The sequence below is a fragment of the Cervus elaphus genome, chromosome 27 (genome assembly GCF_910594005.1).
Source record: "Cervus elaphus chromosome 27, mCerEla1.1, whole genome shotgun sequence".
Classification (NCBI taxonomy): domain Eukaryota; kingdom Metazoa; phylum Chordata; class Mammalia; order Artiodactyla; family Cervidae; genus Cervus; species Cervus elaphus.
Genome location: NC_057841.1, coordinates 38,876,653 through 38,895,491, shown reverse-complemented (window position 1 = coordinate 38,895,491; position 18,839 = coordinate 38,876,653). Strand labels below are relative to the sequence as shown.

General features: G+C 43.4%; 1 protein-coding gene across 2 annotated transcripts in view; it reads left to right on the top strand.

Moving 5' to 3' along the window:
- Positions 1-5,611: 5,611 nt before the first annotated feature.
- Positions 5,612-18,839, top strand: part of YES1 (YES proto-oncogene 1, Src family tyrosine kinase) — a 61,433-nt gene continuing 48,205 nt past the window's right edge. Inside the window, exon 1 of one of the 2 annotated variants that reach the window (XM_043889092.1) lies at positions 5,612-5,880. The gene's annotated coding sequence lies outside the window, so the exon portion shown is untranslated. Of the gene's footprint in view, positions 5,881-5,962; positions 6,194-18,839 lie in introns of those variants that run through there. The other variant, XM_043889093.1, reaches the window with a different exon arrangement.

Here is an 18,839-nt window from a genome sequence, read left to right as displayed (position 1 = left end):
TATGTTTTATGATCTGATGTCAGTTAATTCAAGAGATAAGAGCCTGACTGATTTGCAGTTTCTTTTCTAAATCTTTGGTGTAGGTAAACATTCTAACTTCTTGCCTCCAAGCAAAGTTATGTTCTACTTTCTATAACCCATTTGTAAAAGATTTCCAGGAAGTAGCAATCTGGTAGCAATTTTAGTCGGGGGTTTAAACTCACTGTCAGAGACACTGACTTATTCTGACCACACATCAGGCTTAATGTATCAGGCCAACCACTGGGTAATGGCTACAGGAATTGCAAATATAGATCCTGGGAGGAAATTACAAGCCTATAGGGCAGAGTTAGCAAATGGGCTTCAACATCTAATGTCAATTTCAGGTGTCTGCTACCTGAATTGCTGTGTTGAGAAGTCTTTTGAGGATGGAGGTGGTGTTTTAGAATAGGGGTCACCAACCCCCAGGATCTGATGCCTGATGATCTGAGATGAAGCTAGAGTAATAATAATAGAAATAAAGTGCACAATAAATGTAATGCGCTTGAATCATCCCAAGACTATCCCTGTCCACCCGGGTCCATGGAAAAATTATCTTCCACAAAACTGGTCTGCTGCCCAAAGGACTGGGGACCGCTGCTCTAGGAGAAAAGATATGTATGCGCTTCTGTGCTGTGATCTAAAAGCAGTGACTTCCCAGGGCAGCCGGGGTTAGGGGGGGGATGATCGGCCAGCTGTGTTCCCCTCTTGGGGTCTTACATGTGGCTCAAGGCAAGTAGAGTTACCATTGGGGTCCTACAAGCTCTTATCTGCATACAGGCCTCTCACTGTGCATCTGCTTTGTTCTCTCTCTGAAAACCATTGTCTACTGCTCCTGGCTCCCCAGCCCCCACCCCTGGAGACTCACCTACTGCTACTGGACCCTCCACCCCACCACCCCACCAGGAATGATCTGAGTCACCTTTGTGTCACTTCCTTCAAATTCCAAATTTCAAGCTAAAGCCTGACAGTTGGGGTACTCAGACCAAAGGGCTACACACCGGCTATTGGGAAAGGTGGGGTTCTCAGAGGAGAGGACCTTGGGTTCCACAGACACCTTCAAAAGGTGTCCACTGCAATCTGTGTGTCTGCTGTACTCTGTGAGGTGGAAGGCATGTGAGACGATGCCAAGTGTCATCCAGCTTCGAAACTGTTGTCACAGGACAGAGTGAGGAGCCAAGTTGAGGACAGGAAAGTCTGAAGGTATGGCTAAGGCTAGATTACCTAGGAACCTTAGCCATAGCTCAGACTTCCCAGCTCTCAACCTGGTTCCTCACTCTGTCCTATGATAGCAGTTTTGAAGCTGGTTGGCTTGAAACTCAAACTTAACATTAAAAAAAGTAAGATCATGGCATCTGATACCATCACTTCATGGGAAATAGAAGGGAAGACGTGCAAACAGTGGCAGATTTTATTTTCCTGGGCTCCAAAATCACTGCAGACAGTGACTGCAACCATGAAACCAAAAGACGCTTGCTCCTTGGAAGAAAAGCTATGACAATCCTAGACATCATATTAAAAAGCAGAGACATCACTTTGCCAACTAAGGTCTGTATAGTCAAAGCTATGCTTTTTCCAGTAGTCATGTATGGATGTGAGAGTTGAACCATAAAAAAGACTGAGCCCCGAAGAACTGATGCTTTCGAATTGTGGTGATGGAGAAGACTCTTGAGAGTTTCTTGAACTGCAAGGAGATCAGAACAGGCAATACTAAAGAAAATAAACCCTGAATATTCATTGGAAGGACTGATGCTGAAGCTGAAGCTCCAATACTTTGGCCACCTGATGCGAAGAGCTGACTCTTCGGCTCCTTGGAAAAGACCCTGATGCTGGGAAGGATGGAAGGCAAAAAAGGAGGTGACTGAGGATGAGATGGTTAGATAGCATCACTGACTCAATGGATATGAATTTGAACAAACTCTGGGAGATAGTGGAGGACAGAGGGGCCCAACAATCTGTAGTTCATGGGGTTGCAAAGAGTCAGACACAACTCAGTGACAGAAAAACAACAATATCTAGGAACAGGCAGGGGCTTCCCTGGTGATCCATTGATTAAGACTCTGCACTTCCCCTGCAGGGGGCACTAGTTCAGTCCCTGGTTGGGGAAGTAAAATCCCCAACCATCTCGTGCCATCTTTTGCCATCTCGTGCAGCCAAATAAAACATATAGGAATAGGCAACGTGGTGCAGGGTGGGGGGGGTGGGGGTAAGATTGCCGATGCTGGTAGGGACTTGTCTACATGAAACAGGCCTGGGACCAAAATGCAGGAGAACTAGAAAGAACTGAAGTCACAGAAATAAACCAGGATGACCCTAGAATAGATTCCAACAGCAAAGACTAGATTTCCAAAAAATAGTCCTGGAGCTGGGGAGGCATACCAGGCACAGGATGGAAATCTAAGATCACAGACCAGGTGGTCAAGAAATTAGACACTGGAGAGAGCAATGAAACAGGGCAAAAAGATGGGTTGGATTTGCTGAAGTTCATGTAAGACTGCCATTTCTTACGTCTATTCATTGTAGGAGATGTCCTTACATATCCAATGAATTGCCTAGGTGAACACCAGTCTGTGAAACAACAAAGCTATCAGAAATGGATGGGTTTCGGCACCTCTCCACGGAGCTTGGCACAATGAGCCTAATATTCAAGGATGAATAATTTCCTTTTGCTTGATTTTCCAAATCTTTGCTTAGAGGGCTCCTCATGTTTGCCCTAATTGGCCAGGTGGAGGAGGCAAGGCTGAGGTGGTGAAGATAACCCGAGGCACTGAGTGGACCTAAGGAGTGCCAAGCTTTGGGCAGGTACTTCAAGTCTGGTGGAAGGCATTTTTGGGGAGGGGGTGGTAGTGAGGATAAAGAGCAGAGACCAGTGCATGCACCCCCTGTAGGAATACAAAGCTCTCTAGTTACCAGGAAAAGATTATCATCACAGCCTGAGTGATGGAGGCAGCAGCAGCAGATGATTGACAGCAGGCAGGAAAGGTTTATTCCAAACACAACCATTTCCGGGCAGAATCAGATGTTCCAGGGTGAGAGGGTGTGGCCCTAGCTAAACTCCAAATGTACTATAAACTGTACATCAGTCAAGTAATTATAAGTATTAATAAACTTAAATTTTGTGTTTCACTTTTGCAAGGACTTAACATATTTCACTCTTTTATTTCAAGCTTTCCCCTTTGTCTGACAGACTCACGCAGGGACCCCATGATTTGGGCTTCTTATGACTCCTGAACCCTTAACCCATAAGGTTAATGCATGGCAGATCTCCCTGCCCTGTGGGAGGCTGTGCTTCTTCATTTGTCCTTTTCACAAATGAACAGAAATCACTTGAAAGCAACTTCTATTAAACCAAACTCAGTGAGACTTGAGGTTCTTTGTCCTGTTTGTTTTTTGTTTCTGTGTGTGTATTTATTTTTAGCTGCGCTAGGTCTTTGTTGCTATGTGCAGTATTTCTCTAGTTGTAGGGAGCAGAAACTAGATTTCTCTAGTTGTAGGGGCTTCCCTTGTGGCTCAGCTGTTAAAGAATCTGCCTGCAATGCAGGAGACCTAGGTTCAATCCCTAGGTCTAATCTTCCTTGGCCAGGAAGATCCCCTGGAGAAGGGAAAGGCTACCCACTACAGTATTCTGGCCTGGAGAATTCCATGGGCTGTTTAGTCCATGGGGGTCATAAAGAGTCTACAGGACTGAGCAACTTTCACTTTCAGATAGCAGGAGCTTCTCTTCCTTACAGGCAGTCTTCCCTCTGCAGTGGCTTCTCTTAGCACAGCTCGTGGGCCCTACGCCTCAGTAGTTGTGGCGCTCAGGCTTAGCTGCTCCACAGCATGTGGGGGTTTTCCTGGAGCAGGGACTGAACCCGGGTCCCCTGCATTGGCAGTTGGATTCTTAACCCCTGGACCACCAAAAAAGTCCTGTCCCATTTGTTTTAAATATGCCTAGAAATAAATAAGCCTCTGAGTTTAAGGTTGAAAAGTGCAAGAATATTTACAGACTGAAGCTTGATGTTAAGATGAATATTCCAAAAGAAAAAACAGGGAATGAGGTTTCAAAAAATAAAATAAAAATGGATAAGAGAAGAAAACATGGATAAGTGAATGTAACGAAACATGTAGGATTTTGACACCCTCGCCCAACCTTTAAAACTCCATACAGAATATTTTCAAAGCCACCTCACCCCTTATAGAGTTGACTTTAGTATTGTAGAATTGATTTTAGTGTATTTTAACTAGTATTTTAGAGTTGATTTTATGAAGTTGAGAGGTGGTTTTTTTGTTTTTGTTTTGAAGATGAGTTTAGGACAAAGATATAATTTCCATTTTGTATAGAAGTTTAGAAAAGTAACAGTTCAAGGAATTTATTTTCTAGTTAAAAAAAGTTAAATGTTAAGTTTCAAGACATGTTTATTCATTCATTCATTTATTTATTTTGGACAAACCAAGAGACAGGGAGGCAGGGAGGCTCTTAGATCCTGGATTAGGGATGGAACCTCCTGCCTTCTGCAGTGGAAGTGCAGAATCTTAACCAGTGGACCACCATGGTTGGTGAACCAACATGAAATTTTTAATGCCCATGACACTCAAGAGCAAATGAGGTTTTGGTAGCTAAATCTATTAAAGCACCATATTATGTATACCTTTTAGTTACTGTAAATGCCTAAGCCTATCTTTTTTTTTTTTTTCTAAGCCTATCTATGGTTCATCTAGTGAGCAGAAAAAACATTTTTTTCATACCCTTATATAGAATTTCCTAAATTCCTAGAATACCAGAATACTGACACATGATTGTATCGTTTTGTATTTGTCAAAGATGATTCTGAATTTCGCTAAAAACCACAAAGGAAACCAACAGTCCCAACATTAGTAGTTCTGATAACCCCACCAAAGAGGAAATACGAAGAGGAAGTTAACCTACGAGTCTGACAGGGCAGTGATTTCAGCAGAAGAGACTCAATATTCAGCCCCTTCTGACACTGGCCCACGTTTTAGAATTCCAGGTCCTTCTGGACACTCTCCCCTTTCCGTCTAGCAACCGGCTGCAAAATATAGGAGTCTAGTTGGTGGGTGCTCTGCCTTCGTTGGCGTGGCAGCCTCAGTTTCCACAGCTGTCAAATGGGGCAGTAATACCTGCCGCCGGCTCCAGCGTCCCCCGGCCCCGCAGTTCCTCCGTTGGGACATCGCCAGCCTCGCCTAAGAATACGCGGTCCCAAGATAAGCCCAAACCACCATTACCGGGGGAGTCGCCAACAGAACTCAGCTTCGGTCCCCTCTCCCGGCAAGGCTGGTTCGACCTACTGTCAACAGGAAGCTCCCGGGGCTGGGACAGGATCCCCGGGTCGGAAGGCGGCCAGACGCGAGCGTTTTTGGACGGCGATCAGGCGGGTGATGAGGGTGTTAGGAACGCCCCCTTGGCTCAGGCGGCGCGACTGAGATTTTACTACCCGCGACAAAGGGTGCGGAAACCTAGTCCTGAGGAGCCAAGAGCCAGCCCCCCAAACTCCCCGGTCCTCCCCCACGAAAACAAAGCCCTCGGCACTACACAGCGGGGCGAAGGGACGCGAGAAAGCGAGGGGGCGGGCAGCCCACTCCATCTCGCGGGGTCCGCGAGCTGGGAGGGGGCGCTGTGGGCCTGCTCTCCGCGTGGAGAAAAGCCGCCTCCTCACGCCCCCTCAGCCTGCGCCGCCTTGGGAAGCCGCCCCGGGCCCCGCCGCCATGTTGGGTCGCGATTAGCGACTCGGTCTCCCCGCAGACGGCGACCGCTGGAAGGGCGGCCCGCCCCCCGAGGGGGCGCGCGCGGCGGCGGCGGCGGCGACAGCGGCGCCGGAAGGCGGGTTCGCCGGAGCCGGGTCGGGCGCGGCGCGAGTTCCGGTGAGCCGGTGACCGCGCGCGCAGGTAGCCCCCGCCCCCCGGGCCGGCACGGGGGGCGGGGCCGGGAGTGAGGGCGGGCCCCGCGCGGGGAGAAGGTGGAGCGTGAGGCCGCGGGGTGCGGAGCCCGGGAATTCCCTCCTCCTCAAGTGGAGAGCCCGAGGCCGGCTGTGCCGTCGTCGCTGCCGTCCGGCGCCCGGGACGAGGAGGTGGAGGACGGGAGCGGGCGCCGCGGGCCTGGTCTCCGCCCGCTGTCCCCTCCCCGCCACCCTTCCCCGCTGCTGCGGCGACTCATGCGAGCGCGGCCGGAGCGCAGGTAAGGAGCCGGCGGGGTCCCCGCGGGCGGAGGCGGCCGACCCCGGCCCCGCAGCGCTAGGCCCGGCGCCGCCGCTCCCGCCCCCGCCGCTCCGAGTCGGGAAGTTCAGGGGAAACTTCTCCCCTCCCCCGACCCGGCCGGCCCGGCGGGCGTGTCTCCTTCCCGGCGCTACCTGCTCGCCCCCTGCTCGGTCTCCGCCCCGTCCAGTCCTTCCCGGTCCCGCCCAGGTCCGACCTAAGGTCCCCGGAGCGGCGGGAGTCCCGCACCCACGTCTGTAAGGTTGGCGGGCCGCCCGGCGAGGGGGCGGCGGGACTCCTTCGGGCTGAAGTGGGAGGCGGGGGCAGCGGCCCTTCCCGGCCCGGGGTCGCGGGTCCGCGGGTCGGCTGCGCCCACGGCATCTGTGCCGGGAGTGCGGGCGGGGGTGGGGCGCGGGGAGCCTCCGGCTGCCCTTGGTTTGATTGAAAACCGCAACATGTTAAAGTTTTCCTTTGTTTTGGGTTGGGGGTTGGGAAATATGCCGTTTTCAGCGTGCACTTTTACAGCCGTTCTGCCGCTCCGCCTCCCCCCTTGGTTCGGTTCTCTGTCCGCATGTGTTATAGAAAATCTTGTTTTAATGTGTGTTTTTCTTTTTGGTAATTGCTTCCAGCTTTCGCTCTATTGGGCATGGGGCAGCGTTGTTTTAAGAAGCTCTTCGAAAATCAAGTCCGACTTAGGGACTGATTTTGTTTTGTAGTGGGTGGGACCCTAGGCGGTTCGGATTGGGTAGAGTTACTTTCTGCTTAATTAATTAAAACAGGCACGGCCTGACACACAGCCTAACGCTTTGTAAGTTGTTAGAGAAATGAAAAGTTGAGTCTCCACTGGGATCAAACTTTATGTACATGCCATTTATTATGTGTGTGTGTTCCCACTGGTACGTGCGTGCACATAGGTGATGTCACGTACACATATATGTGATTGTGGTATATTCGTGCATTGCAGCTGCAGGAATGCAGTGGCAAAGTTATCTTGACAGTTCTAAGTGTGTTTAAGCCATCCTGTTATGTTATCTGTAGCTAAAACTACACGCTAAGGAAAATATTACTAATACATACATGTGACTATAGGCATTTAAGGCAAAATGGTAAATTTAATTCTTAACTAGTACAATGGTTAGCACACAGTGGACAGGAAACACTTTGAATGGACAGGTAATGTATTACAAGCCGAGGGTCTTGTATGCATTAAGTATGGTTTTTCATCTATTCTGTGAGAAAGTTGTATTTCAATATTTATATTTTTTTCTGTTTTACTAATGTATTAGACCCCTGCCATAGTTGACCCTTTAAGAAAAGGACATTTAATTGTATTTTAATTTTTTGATATTAGCTAAACTTCAGTGGAGATTTTGAATGTTAGATGACAATTCATTGGGTCCTAAATTTGAAAAAAAAAAAAAAATGACTGCCCTGAATCTAAATACAGGACAGTTCATATCCACGTTTCCAGGATAAAATATAAAAGGGCTCTTAAAATACATACTCTGCTGTAACCACCATAATGTTATAATAGCTTTAATTTTGCAGTATGTTTTTGCTGACTTCATAAACCACAAAATTGACTCCTTTCTGTTTAATCGAAAGTGAAATTACAGCTTTGACCTATCTTATGGGATAGGTGGAATTTGTCTTATGGCTGAAGTGTAATATTAATACATGGCTCAAGTTGTTTTTTATAAATCAGATGCTCAAGCTGAAAAATCAATGTGCAAATCTTCATGATATGTTCTGTTAAAATAAATATTTTAAAAGAATAGCAGTGAACTGGTGTAAATGAAACATTACTGACACATGACTTGTTTATATAATAGAGTTCAGTTTTGCATCTCTTTAGGCAGTAAATAATTAATGTAATTTTTCTCTATGTATGCATTTAGGTCTTAATCTAGTGAATCTCTTTAACATAGACAGGGCTTATTGTTAGTTCCTATTAGCATTATAGTTTAAAAAAAAAAAAGCAGCCTAATATCAAAAATGTTTAAAGAGCAGTACAAGGTCTGGTGACTTGGAATGCAAACTTAGGTGATAAAACTATGTATTTTTTTTAAAAACCTGCAAGGAAGTGATTTCTAGAGAAGTACCAAGATTGGCAAAGAGGGAGGAAACTGACTGGTACCTGGCTCCTGGAGTGTTCTTTTACCTGGTGGTGGTTACAAGGGTGTCGCAAGCGTTTAGTTCATTAAGGCATGATCGCTTTTCTGAATCTGTGTCTTAGTCTTTGTGAAACTTTTTTTTCTTCCTTTTTAAAGAAGCCCATGTGTAATGTGCTTTATAAAGGACTTCATGGAAGAACTCAATATTTGATGACTTTAGAACACTGCTTGGGTTGCACATTTGCAAACAGGTTAGACCTATTAAATGGTAACTGGCAGATAACCAGCAGGTGTTGTAACTACTTCCACATGTAAATAACATGTTAATTACGTTAATATTTTGAGACAAGACACCAGATTTAACTTTAAATCCTTTTCAGTTTTGCATGTTGTACATGACAAATAGTAGGTAATCAGAGTAATGTTTTTAAACTAGTGGACACTGTTCTGTCATCAGATATAACGTATACCCTATTTTTCAGCAAGTTATGGTAACATAATTAAGACTCAAAATTTAACTTTGGCATCAAGGCAATAGGTCTTTTCATCCATTTTCAGTTTTCTGGAACAGTAATCCTTCAGATCAGTCATTTCAGCCTGCATTCTGATATTCTTAAGGATATCTTAAAATTATCAGCTTAAAATAAGTTTTCGTTTACTCAGACTTCATGAAGATGTGCCGAACAGCATCTGAAGAGATAGTGTTTTGTTTCAGGTGACAGTATGACACTGGAGTTTCTGAAATGCTGTGAATCGTTGCCTTGTGCTTTACTTGCTCTATGGAATGGGTTGCCGTAGTTGCCGTGTTGTTTCTTGGCCTTGCTGTAAAGCAGAGTTGAAGAGATCATGTCTGTGCCACATTCTTACATCACAGGAACTTTCAGTTATGTTATAATGGTGATGTTTGTGGCGCTGGCTTTGTTGTGTGAAATATTTACAGGAAGTTTTAGTTAAGATCTTCCATTGTTCAGAACGCTACATGGCTTAGGTCACCTTCAGTTCACGTTTAAACAGGTCTATAACACAAATGCAAGTTCCTCTAGCGAGATGCAACTGCTTTTCTTTAAAGGAAGTCATCTGTTCCTCTTAAAGTATCTTGGTATCTGGTTGGTAGTGTGTGCGGCCGTCTTGTGTGTGGCTGCGGTGGGGTATGTCTCTCTTTTCTTCCTCTCAGCTGCTCCAGCGCCACAATTAGGCTGCCTATTGCTCAGCTGCAGCTGCTGGGTGATTATGAACCATCCAGCTCCTGTCTAAACTCAGAGGCAGATTTAGCAAAAGAAGCTATAGTAACAGCAGAGGGTGAAAGAGAAGAGCCGGTGCCGCTGCCAGTTTCATTTTAACACGTCCGTGTGCCAAGGAATCGTTGGCTGCAGCCGCACCACTGTTGTCTTGGAACTAGCAGACTTGATAGCAACACCTCCTGCTCTGGCTTCGGTTTACCTGGTGTAATTCTTTAAGATCTTGAACTTCCCTCCAGGGCAGAGAGGGAATCCTGTAAGTTGAGAGTACAGGATAACGTACAGTGAGGTTACTGATGGACTGAGCCGTGCTTTCCCACCCCCCCACCATAGCAGTGCCCTGCAGTGCCCCTTATTTGAGTATAGATGTGATTTCAGCTTCTCTGAAGCGTATGTGAACCACATGCTCTGCTGCTTTAGCTGTGTCTCTTGGAAGCGCTGCTGCTGTTTCTGTTGTTTGGTGGGTGTCAGAGCTGATACACAGGTTCTTTGGACTCTCAGCTTTTCTTCCAGGAAGTGGAAGACCTTCAAGAGGGATTATTTCTAGAGCTAGCTGCACAGGGCATCTCCCCTGTGACTGCTTGAGTTTGGCAAGTAGGAACCCCAGATTATTTTTCCTGTTGTTCCTCCTTTGTTCTTGGGGTATGAGAAGATGGGACATCAGCAAACGCAGCATCAGCTGTATATGGCAAGCCCCAGCCTGGAAGATGCTGCAGGCAAATTGTTGCAGGTTCTGAAATGTTTCTCCGTTTATGATTACGCCAAGCAGAGAGCAGCGACATCTTGTCCTCTTTTACTGTTGTTGTTCAGTTGTGCAGTCGTGTCCGACTCTTTGCGACCCCTCTGTAGCCCTCCAGGCTCCTCTGTCCATGGGGTTTCCCATGCAGAAATACTGGAGTGGGTTGCCATTTCCTTTTCCAGAGGGTCTGCTCCACCCAGGGATCGAACCCTTGTCTCCGGCCACCAAGGAAGTCCCTCTTTACCATACCATTGGAAGATCTAGGTAGTTCCCCTTGCTAGTTCAGGTTTTCCAATTTAGTGGTTCAAGATTTGGTCAATTTGGGGTAGGGGATAAAGAGTGTTGGGAGAAGTAGCTCTCAAACTTACGTAGCCAGAAGGAGGGAAGACATGCCGAAGACTGTACGCTTGACATTGTTATTGTGGCACATACTCTACAAGACACTGGTGTGTTGACCCCCACTCTCTGTGCTCCCATAGAACCCTGGTATCAAAGCATAGTTCTCCTTCCTTTCAAATTATTTCTTCTCATGACCGTGATGTGCTTGACCTGTGGCACGCAACTGTTTGACGTGAATCTTTGAGATCAGTCCCTAGAAGAATAAATCCTTAATAAATTTTTAATTGTATACAGGGATGTGGTTCAGTGTATATTTATATGAGTTTATATGCACAGGCTTTATCCACACATGTTTTTAAGGTATACCTGTACTAAAATTTTGCAAAAGTAGCTTAATGGTTTTTTAGAAGCTAATGTTAAAACAAGTTCTTTAGATTTTTAACCCTCAAAGTTTTGGCCTAGAAAATCATTTTTATAAAACTGTTTAAAAAGTTTCAACTTTAAATGTGAACTTAAAGGTCATTTTGATATTTGTAATATAAACTGGAAACTTTGTTGTTTGAAGTTATACTAATTTCTAGTTTGTTATTTTTTTATTTTATTTTATTTTTTTACTATTTTAATGAATGTTGAAAACCAAGATCTTAGATTGTAAAAAAAATACACTTGGTGTACTCTCAGTGACAGTCAGTTTTATAATTATGACTGAATATTCATATATTCCAAGGACAAAACGATGAAGAAGTCTTCATTTTCTTGATGTAGCTTGTGAAAGAATGCATAGGTCATAGGGTATGTCTGCTGAATTATTGATGGGGGTGGAGACAGGAAGTACTGGGAGGAGAAGACTGACCCCTGAAATTTAAAGATTGTCCAGTTTCAGCCTCTGTTCCTAACAATGTGTTGATCTAAACTGATTACAGGAGATCGTTACTTCTCGAGTTTTTTTAATGCAACTTTCAGTTTCTTAGCATTAAGTAGAAATTTGGATATCAGTGGCTTTTGCTGCATAAGTTAATACTCAAAACTGTTCCATGGCAAGTTTATTGATTTCTTGTGTGTGTTGGTCGCTCAGTCGTGTCCTTCTCTTTGCGACCCCACAGACTCTAGCCCGCCAGGCTTCTCTGTCCATGGAATTCTCCAGGCAAGAATACTGGAGTGGGTTGCCATTCCCTTCTCCAATGGATTTGTTACATTTATTCCAATACAATTAGTATTGATATTGTCCACCTTACGGATACTTTTAAAATAAAAGCAGTCAAGCATTTGAAAAAGAGCAGAGAAGGTAACATAGTGTAATAAGGACAGGACTAAAAGGTGGAAGACCACCTGGATTTTAACTCCACTTCTGACAGGGAAGAGCTGTGTTTGTTGGTCACTCAGTCATGTCTGACTCTTTTGCAACCCCATGGACTGCAGCCTGCCAGGCTCCTCTGTTCATGGGATTCTCCAGGCAAGAACACTGGAGTGGGTTGTCATTTCCTTGTCCAGGGGATCTTTCCAACCTAGGGATCGAACCCGCATCTCCTGCATTGGCAAGTGGATTCTTAGTCACTAAGTTATGTGGTCTTGGTCAATTTGGTGAACTCTATAGGCCTCAGTCTCATCATTTGAAATGGGGGTATAGTTCGCCCACATGTTTTCTAACAGCCTTACGTGACTCTACTACAGTTAAAGTTTTTTATATTGATTGAAATGTTAAGAAAGTGCTTTAGAGTCTAAAATTTGAGATCCGATTAGATATCAGATAAATAAAAGTTAGGGTAAAAAATTGACCCATGGACTTAACACTGGACTTCCTCAAGCAAATGCAGTGTATTCCATTCAATAAGTGGGCATTTATTAAACCTATGATGCAGCAAATACAGTGCCAGTTTTGATGTTATGAAAATGATGGCAGCATGACTACTGCCTTCTAGGAATTCACAGTTGGGTGGAGCTGGCTATAATTAGGAGGCTGTTAATGAATTTTTTAGATTGGTCTTAGTGTGATAATCCGTTAGAATACTTCTCTGATTTTTGATGGTATTAGGATGTAATACATCTGAAACTTTTCTTTGCATAGATTTAGATTCCAGTAAACTGATTGAATTCTTTAGGCAGGAAGGCTTGAGTTGATGTTTTTCTAGATGTTAGTTCTTTACAGGTATTAGTGACTCACAAACACAGGCTCCCCAACACCTATGTATAAGTTTTACTAGGAAAAAAACACATTTGAAAGCAAGGCTCTTAAAATTTTTTTCGGATTTATTTTGCAGTAAAGATAGAAAAGTAAGGACTTACTGATTCATTGAAGCTCATAGTTGTGATGTCAGTTAACAGTCAAGACTGGATGACAGCTTTGCCCCATTGTGTCAGGAAAAGAGCCAAAAGCGTTAAAACGAATTTACTTTTTTAATTGACAAAAGGGCAGACTAATTGTTTTGGATATTTTTCTTTAATATGTGTAATTAATGTTTAGAACAAGCCGTGGGCATTTGAAAATGTTTAGCTTTTTAAGGATTGCAGAGTATTGAATAGAAAGAAAGAGAAGGAAGGAAAAGAAAGGAAGCTACAATTGTAAGGTTGAAAGTAAAAATATTTTTCCCGGAAAAAGTTCTTTTCTGTAGTGTTTGTCTTTTTGCTTAGATTCTGGGCAGCCCGTTAGATGTGACAGTGTTTCGTTGGTAAATACGTTCTGATTGATTTCAGGTTTGGTTTGGTTTTTTTAATTCACCAGGATCCATGAACACAGGAAATACCTGGCCTACCAAATGCTCTGATCATACAGTGGATGAACGTGTGTTTCTGCCAGCCACCCTCCCTCCCCACCTTCCCTGCTTTTCACTATTTAAAATAATCACTGCTGTGAGCTCCATATTAGGACACAAGGACTCTAAGCTTGATATAAGGACAGGAGCTTCCCTAGTTCTTCCCGCCCGCTTGTACTGAAGCTTGCCTCCTGCTCCAACTCTGTAGGACAGTGTGAGAAATGGAAGCAGGTCAAAAGACTGAGAGTGAGAAACAAAAATGAGGAAAGCAGAAGGGAAAATTGGGCAGTGGACATAATGCAGAGTCTGTGATTTCTTTTTCACGTCCTTTTATCTGTCTCACGCCCGTTCACTCCTCCTCTTAGGCATTGGGTAAGGAAGGAATAAAACCTGTTTTATGACATATGCTTTGCTATACATTATTATGTTTAACTTAAATCTTTGAAATGCCTTTCCAAAAACACAGAAGAATCATGTGTAGGATAGACTTGCATTACACACAAAGGAAAACTGAGGATCAACAAGGATATGTAATTTGCTGAGGTCACGTGACTAGTTGATGTGCCTGAATGACTGACAGCAAGAGTATTTCTTACGAGCCGCCTGCCTTAGGGTTAAGGAGCAGCGGTGGAAAGGGGGATTTCTTATCTTTTTCCTTCTTCTTTAAACTGTGCATTTGTATTGGGGCTGAGAATTTGCAACACCTAGACTTTTCTTTTTAATGAAAGCAGCTTTGTGGTGCATGTTTCATAATAGATGTCAAGGTCAGATATTATATGAGCTGAAAAAGATGGCTTATTACACTAGACTGTAGCAAATGCTTTCCTTTTACAAGTTTGGGTTTGTCATGGAAAATTAATATATTAATTCCAAAGCATTCTTTATCTTTTTTATGAAACAAGATGTACAGCCCAGATTAGCAGAGAGACAGTGTTCACATGTTTTTCCAATCAAGTTTTTTTTTTCCTATCTAAATTTAATTCATCAAGGAATTCCCTGGCTGTCCAGTGGTTAGAAACGAGGGCCCAGAATCAATCCCTGGTTAGGGAACTAAGATCTCATAAGCTTCTCACAAGCCATACAGTGTGGCTAAAGAAAAGAATTACATTTAAAATTTTTTTCAATTAAATAATTTTTTTCAAATTTATTAATCAAAAGAACAAAGAAGCATGCAGAAATAGGTTACTACTCTAACTCAACTGTAGTAAATGCTGTTCTTTTGTAAGTTTGGGTTTGTAAAATGTATATATAGTCTGTATGTATAAAGTCAGCACCCCTCCCCCATATATATGTCTATAGTTTATGCTCATATCAGTTTTCCAACTCCAAAGCTGGATCAAGCTGTACAGTATTGCCTTCTTTTCTACTGAGTACATGATTTATTCCTAGATAAATTGGTGGAAATAACTGAAAGCTCTGTCTTATCTACATGGTCCGCATCACGTTTCAGGCCCATGCTTCAGAAAGAGAATAAAGTTTCTGGTTTGCTCCGTGGGGAGGACGGTGATTTCCTGAACCTTGGTGCAGACTCACTAGCCTTCACAGCTGCACTTCCTTCTGGAGGAAATCCAGTAGGATTCTTCCATACTGGCTCGTTCCTTTCAATCTTATTGTTCCATGAATTCCTCGCTCTCTGGATGAAGGGTCTCATCTCAAGCTCTGAATGGAAATTTTGTTTGCTACTCTTTGGCCACTGTGTCCAGTCCCATTGGCAATGATTCCTTCACCACCTTGGCTTCCTTTTCTTTCTTTCAGTAACTCATCTAAGAATGTGCCCTTTATCTTCACTAGTAAGCTGGAGCACTGTTTTCTGTGGGAATACAGCTTGATGTTGTAGCATTATTATCCCACATAGGATATCTGCAGTACAGTACCACCAGCAGTTTTCCGTCACTGCCTGTGCATATCGAGTCTCCATGAGGGTTAGCAGGTAGGTTTTACCATGTTGTGCCAGGGACATCCCTGATGATGCTGTGGTTACATGTCCGTGCTCCCACTGCAGGAGCAGAGGTTCTGTCCCTGGTTGGGAACTGGCCTCCCTGCATGCCAGGCAGCACAGCCAAACAGCAAAAAACTGTGCCAACTCTAAATGCTTGGAATGGCTGCCACTAGAATGTAAGCTCCACGAGGGCAGGGATCTTGATTTTGTTTACTAAAGTTATCCCATGTATCTAGAACAATAACACATAGTAGACACATGTTAAATATGTATTTTTTAATGGGGGGGAGTGCAACAGTTTGCCGACAGTGTTTGTCTAGCATGGGCATGGGAGAAAGCAGTGTCAGCAGCCAGCTCCTTGCAGAAAACTCATGTGGTAACCTCAGGGTTCCTTGCAGTGGCAGGCCCAGTACTAAACAATGGCATTGATGCTCAGGATGAATTCAAATAAACATTCTGCTTGAGTCTGACGGAGAAGCTGAGATTTGATTTAGCAGCGACATGTAAATGTTAAGGAGAGGTGAGAAAAGTACTTTTAGTAAGTGGGCTTTTCTTTATATCATAGTCCCTAGCTTTTTTTTTTTTTTCAGTTGTGTCTGACTCTCTGAGAGTCCATGGTCTGTAGCCCGCCAGGCTCCTCTGTCCATGGAATTCTCCAGGCAAGAATACTGGATAGGGTAGCCATTCCCTTCTCCAGGGATCTTCCCGACCCAGGGGTGGAACCTGGGCCTCCTGCACTGCAGGCAGAGTCTGTACCGTCTGAGCCCCCAGGGGAGTCCCGAGCTGTGTCTCTGGCAGTCATGCCCTTTAGGACTCCGCACTTGTCATTTCCCTCGCACTGATGGCATCCTATGCGTGTGCTTGGTTGAAAGGAGGGCTGAGACGAATACTCCTTGGCAGGGCGCTTAACCTCCCAGTGCCAAAGTCGCACCACAGAAAGGGAGGTGAGATTTTTAGTGGAGAAGTTGCAGGCCCTGCCTTGGTAGGGGACAGGAAGTAACCTAGCAGTTGCCTGAAACTGTACGATTTAGTTGTGTAAACAGGGTTAGAATATTTATTTGAAAGATGTGGACATAGATGGTATCTTAATTCAGGCAACAGTATTTGAGTACAGAAGCGAACTAATAATGATAGTGTAAGTCTCTAATGGGCAGTTTACCACCTAAAGTAATGAAAACTCTAAAAATGCCCTAGACTTTTTTATGTGAAAAGTTTGGGAAACACTCTGGGAGGGGAGGGGATCAGAACAGAACGGGACTTTTCATCTACATTTATATAACACTTTTAGTGATTGAGATAAGATAGTAATTAGCTGTATCAGAGAATTTGGTGGGGGGAGTGGTACGTGGAAATTACAATGGAGCTAAAACCTCCCCTTCCCCCAATCTCAAGGCACACTTTCCCCCCCCCCCCCCCCCCCCCCCCCCCCCGCCCGCCACTGCCTTAAGCCACTTCTCCTGGGGCTTAATAATTTTGATTTTGAATTTTCTTTAAGTGAATAGAACTTAAGTCAGAAGGAGGAGCTTGTAATAAAAGTCAAGTTGAAGAGAGGGTCAAGAACCTCTTAGGATATTATCAGAGGATGAGTAGGACTTTTAGGATGATTGATGCTTACAAGATGGAAAATCTGAAAGCATAGACAACTCTCAGAGATAAATCCACAGCCAGAAGTAAGAAAGAAACCACAGATCTACAGTTTAAGAAAGTTGAAATAATAGGTAGTAAAAAAGAGCTGACATGTCTTCTTTTTAATCTCCTAACTTCTGTAACAAGAGGATATTATTTAGTGGAAAAGCTAGTAAAAAAGTGTAAAAAACTAGTTAGGAGATAGTAAGAGGGCATCTAGCTTTAACTGATGTCAGGCTTTTAGGTCTCAGAATCCATTGGAAGGTTCTGAAAGACATTTCTGATACTCTCAGGACCCCACCAGTAATAGAAATCATGGAGACAAACATCTCAAAAAAAAAAAAAAGGTAATTAAATGGCGTCTTAAAAGGTGAATTTTAATAAATGCAGACACTGAAAGTTGCCTTTGAATCTGGACAGAATTCTGTCAGTTTATTAAACAGTTACCACTTATAAACAACTGGAATGTTATTAATACAAAGTATTAATACAAGTAACCTTTAACAGTTGTCCAGCAGCGCTTTATGAAATCCTTTACCCACCTCTTTGGAGTTTGCAGGAATACTCACTCGGGGTCATCTGTCAGTAGTACTTTTCCTGTGTTGGTGAGTGGTCCGACCTGATAAAGCTTCGTTTCCTTCTAAAGGCAAGGGCCAGTGATTCCTTTTCCACATTTTTTTTTTCTGTCTATTTTATTTTCCCCATTCTGCAATTAAATCTTCTAATGTCGCTATAAACTTTGCTTTATCTTTTTGATGATATTCAGAGTCAGGGATATTAACACGCTTAAAGCTCTTTTTATGTATTCTGGGTTTTGTTTTTTAGAGAAAAAATAAATTGGAGTATATGAGCATGGGTGTTTGTCCCATAATGTTCACAGACACCCATGCTCATATACTCCAGTTTATTTTTTCTTTAAAAGTTACGTATTCTCAGTATCTTTATTTTTGCAGGTGAAGAAACAGGCTTTGAGCTGTTAGCTATGTATGTGAACAATTTTTATTTGCTTTTTCAGTCGAAGGCTACTGTGCATTTTTCCAGGTAGTAAACTGCTTGCTCCTAACCTTTGCCAATTTTGCTCTTGGGATGTCTTTTTCTGATAGATTTTTACAGGCTGTTCATATACTATGGATATTAATCTTTCATGTTGCAAACACTTCTCTCAAATCTCTGCTTGTCTTTATTTTGTCTGATATTTTTCTTTAATCTTAAAAAGTTATTACAAATAATTTTCCTTTTGTAACTTCTGGATTTTGTATTCTAAGAATACTTTCCGCAACTGACAATCATTTTAAAAATTCTATTTATAGGTTTTTGTTTTGGTTTATATCGCAAATAATCTAGCTTTTTACTTGAAATTTGTCTGTGTTGTGAGATAAGACTCCAGTTCTTCTCTTCATCAGATGATGGAACACCCCAGCTGTTTGTTAACTCTTCCTTTTCCCACTGATTCAGGATGCCACCTTTAGCTTTTACAAGTTCTTAACTCTCAGGCTTGTTTGAGGGCACTGTTTGTTTTCTGGATATTTACGTGTTTGGTCCTTGACCAGTAACACACAGCTGGATGATGAGGGTGATTGTGACCTTGATAACAGCAGCAGGAGCAGCAGCTAATTATCGAGTATTTACACGTGTGTCCGTCACAGCAGCAAATACTTTAACATATTTTACCTGATTGTTTCTTACAAAACCCTGAATTAGGTACTCTTTTTTTCTTTTGAAAATCTGCCTTAAATGTTCTGACGTGTAGCTGTTTTGTTTAATGAAAGGATTTTCTTTCTTTCTTTTTTCTTCCCTTTAAATCTCTGAAGCCCTAAGCCCCTCATAAACATGCCTGTCCTTGCATGGGGGCTATGTCCGTCTTCTCTGGTTCACATCTTAGCG